Source organism: Bos mutus, chromosome 19 (assembly GCF_027580195.1).
Source record: "Bos mutus isolate GX-2022 chromosome 19, NWIPB_WYAK_1.1, whole genome shotgun sequence".
NCBI classification, from domain to species: Eukaryota; Metazoa; Chordata; class Mammalia; order Artiodactyla; family Bovidae; genus Bos; species Bos mutus.
This window is the reverse complement of record NC_091635.1, coordinates 36,319,060-36,323,651: the sequence shown is the minus strand read 5'-3', so window position 1 is coordinate 36,323,651 and position 4,592 is coordinate 36,319,060.

Genomic DNA, 4,592 nt, shown 5'->3' with positions numbered 1-4,592 from the left:
GGAGACAACTCTTTTCTTGGAATTATTAAAGTAGTTTGATTGGTGGCTCTTATTCTTGCTCAGTGTTCATTCAGATGGTCTGACTATTCCGGGCTGGACTGGTTGCGGGTGTCCATCTGCAATCTCAAGGCCACGTCCAGCAGGCACTGGGAAGACAGGCACTGTCAGCACGGGCGCTGGCCCCTGGACATGGTAGACCCAAGTCCAGCCCCTCCTGTGTGTGTCAGAACAGCAGCAATCACTGATTTTCTGGAGTCACACGTCTGCTCTGGACATCAAGACACCTTCTTCCGTAGCACCTGCCCAAGAAAGTAACTGGCCCTTTGAGGTAACTAGCCCTCATCAGTTCACACCCCCCAGAAGACAAACTCACCGTCACGCAGACCGTGCTCGATGACCGAGCTCTGACTGGCAGCCAGGATGAGGACTCTATAGAGTCTATGATATTCCTCCAGCATCTGTGCGCAGCACCGTCAGAACAGATGCCCAGGTGAAAACAGCTTTTATTCATGGTGACATTTCTCACACATAAAATATATATAAATTTCACTAGGTAGGTGTTGCCGCGGATCCTTTTTGTAAAAATCCACTGTATGTTTCTATTTTGGTGGCTGTGGTATAAATACTTTAAATGGATGCCAAAACTATGAAATTACTAACCCGAAATCCATGATGCCAAAATGTGGCAAGGACTTTATGAGAAAATTACAGACGAGTATTTCTTATACACACATACACACACGGATCCTTAAATATACAGCAAGTATTGGCAGTAACTAACAGTAACTGAACAAGGACAACGCACCGCGACCCAGTGGGGTTTATCTCAGGATGGCAGAGTTGGTTGAATGCTCAGAAATCAGTGTGATTCACCACGCGAACGGAGTAGGTGACCATCTTACAAAACCACGTACCCATCTGCAGCGGCACGAAGCTGAGTGCTCACACCTCCTTCAACTCGGCGCTCTCAACAGCTCATCTGCCCCCCTCTCGTCTTGACCCCACCCAGCTGCATCACGGGGCACTGTTCAGGTGGGTCCAGAGCCCTTACATGCTTAGAGTGAAAAAACCCTGCATTCCGCAGAGAAACGAAACAGAATCCACAACATACATACCATTTCCAACATCCAAGATACAACCCCACAGTACTAGGACACGCAGGTCCATATGACTAGTACACAGAATGAAAGAAAATCAATGAAGACTTGCTCTGAGAAGATCCAAATGTGAGAATGACCAAAGACTTTAACTCCTGTACTATACGTATGCACAGGATTTAAAAATTGTTCATGTGCATGAGCGAATGAAAAAGTTAGTTAAGAATTAGAAACTAGTTTTAGATTCATCTCAAGTTTAAAGGATATTGTAAAGTCTTTAAAGAAGAGTGGGCAGTAATAGGTCATTTAGTGGTATTCAATGACATGATCCTATTTTTTCAAACAGGAAAAAATACTTTAAAAACTGTATGAACAGCCTTAATAATCACTGAGTGAGGTAATATAAGATGTTATACATGTGTACTTGAATCCCAACAAGAGACAACAGCAGAAGAAATTATTTGAGGGAACAGCTAGGAAATCCCACAAACTTGATGAAAGACATAAATCTAGATTCAAGAAGCTTAGCAAGCCCCGTGCGTGATAAACACAAAGAAAACCAAACGTAAACATCACAGTTTCCAAGTTGTAACGCCATAAAGTAATTCTGATCCTCTTGGAACAGAGGACATGGGAAGGACCAAAGGAAGACTCACAGCTTTCCCCACGCAAGTTGAACAGCTTTGCCATTAAAACAAGCAAACATGAATAGTAGTGCGCTTACGGTGCCCGCTGTGATATTACATTACTGACGGGGAGAAAATCCTTATCACGTCCTGATACATTCTGTCCCTCAGCTCTTCAGAAACAGAAACGATCACTTTTGAGTTTTTGGAATTCCACTAAAATTTTATTTTTAGCTTTTATTCCACTTGCTTTCAAGTTCATCTGGGGAAAAAAAAATGCTTAAGATCAGCAGAGCCATGTAATCAGAACATAGTTCTTCATGAAGCAGTATAGTAAGTCCCTGAGTAATAAACCAATCAGGTGAAAGATGGAACTGTAGTAGGGCAACTATGTAATTTTCACCCAAAGTAGAAAAGAAGGTTAAGGTGGATGAGACACCACTACCTGGGGCAGGAAGAGGAGCTGGGGTTGAGTCACCCTTGGCTTGATCAGTGCCCGACCATCTGGTGCAGAAAGATGAGGCCCTTTCCTCATTACATGCTGGGAAATCAGGCCCAGACTGAATGATGAAAACAAGACCCGTACATCGACGCCAGTGAAAAGCGTTCTGTTTTAATCACGAGCCAATACTAGAAACCATAAAGGAAATAGGCTGATCAATCAGACTATGTAAAGATTCAAGATACACAGCAAAGTAAAACCCCTCAAACTGAAACAAACACAAAGTGAAAAAAATGACATGGGGTGATTATTTTTAAAGTCCTTATAAACAAAATACCCCAACAGAAAAATAAGCAAAGGCATGAGTAAGCAATATACAAAATAATTTCACATGGCCAGCAAATGTATTCCAAAACGCTCAACCTGGCTAAAAATCAGAGCTCTTTTTTCTCTATCAAATATTAAAAAGCCTGTGCTCAGAGACTTCTGGTGAGGATGAGGTGTTGGTTACTGAAGTTGACACAATCATGGCGGGCATGATAAATCTTACACATATAGATCCTCTGGCCTGGCAATTCCAGTTCTATTACCCAAAGAAATAGGTGGACAAGTGTGTAAACATGTATGCACAAGGATTTCCATTTCCAAAATGTTTATAAAAGCAAAAAATACAAGTAGGCATCTTTGGGCAATTATAGTACGTCCTGACACGTTCTTGAATTGTGAACTGTTAAAAGAATGGTCCCAATAATGCGATTGAGAATCACAGACTTCACCCAGAAGGCATGGGGGTTCCAAAGGTCGTCTCTGGAGATGGCAGCTCAGGGTGATGTTGATTCCCACGTCATGTTCTTGTATGTGTTCACCTTACAATGAACGTTTTGTATTGTGATTAGTGTTTTTTGATCCACTCTGAAGACCAAAATTTCAGCCTAAGTTCCAAAAGTACTAAAATTGATGAAATACTTTTTACACAAAAGAGGCCAGGGACTAAGTTGTGTGAAATCACCTACAAGTTTGGTTTGGTTGCAGAAAGGAAATGCAAACATGAGAAGCTTTGGTCTCACAAGCTGCCAAGTAAGGAGGGGAGTAGGCCGCACCTCCCAGGCCATGGTGAGCAGAGTGGTGAGCACTGAAGACGGACGGGACAGAGCCGGGGACACGGCAGGGGCGAGGCTGCAGGGCACGGAGGGCTCTGTCCCCACCTGACACACTGGAGCCCTCCCTCCACCCCCCGTTCACAGCCTGGAGAGCAGGCAGGAGAGCCCAGTGCGTGGGGCCCCAAGAGGTGGTTCCCGAATGTTCACACGGACATTTGGGGGACAAACACATCAGGCTGGTCCAGCCTAGCCACCAAGTGGGGCTTGGGGATGCCCTGGACACGAGAATTTCATGCCTGCCCCTCCGTACCCATGTTCAGGGGCCGGCAGGATTCAGCCAAGGGGGGGAATTAGAGGTGGCCCTGGCTTAGAACATGCTTTCCCTACATTAGGCAACAAATCAGTGGTTATCAGTTTGAGAAACCAAGTCTGCTACTGCCCCTAAATGAACCGAGGAAGGTTCACCCAACAGCCCACTGGCCAGGACAGCTCTTCCTGCCACCTCCCTGAGGGGGCGAACTGAGGCCACGTGCCCAGGCCTGAGGAGGGTGGACAGGCCACGCTCCCTCGGCCTTCCAGACCTCAGCCTGCCCTTCAGGAGACTTACCAGGGCATTTCCCAGGCAAGACGTGGTACTGTCACCATCCCGAGGGGAAACCCGAGAAGACAAACCAGAACCTCTTGGTGGGGGTCACTCACACACCACCCAGGGTGTCCCTGTGCCGTCACTTTACAAAGCATGCAAGGCTGTGCCCGGGGTGAAAGGCCTGCACCTGCTCCCACACTGTGGGCTCTTAATGGACGTGCCAGAACATTCTGGATATGGAATGTTTCCGGGTATGGCCTCTCCCAGGGCCAGTGAGCCGGCTCCTCACTCAGCCCAGCTTTCCTCACCAGCTTGCAGCATCTCCACACACCGTGACACCAACCTTTGCAAAATTCTTTTCCTACTTTGATGTATATTTGGATACACTACAGGCACTGTACTGCGGAAAATCTAAACTAGTGATCATACAGATGTGAAATACCCCCTCTTACTCCTGGGCCCAGAGTTAAGGCTGAGACACTGATGGGTGGCCCAACACCAGGCTTTCCCCCAAGGAGACCTCAGACAGAGCCTCCTGACCAGAGACGACGGACACTGCTAGGCAACACCACTCTCTTCCTCTCTGCTCCCAAAGCTGCGCTGCCACCGGGCCCCGGCCCCCCGCAGCCGTGGACAGTTCAGGCCACGAAGCACACTGGGCCGTTCCTGCAGCCTGCAGTCCAACAGAACTGGGGCTGTGGTTTTATAACATACAATTCTCTTCCCTTGATGGGTACAGAA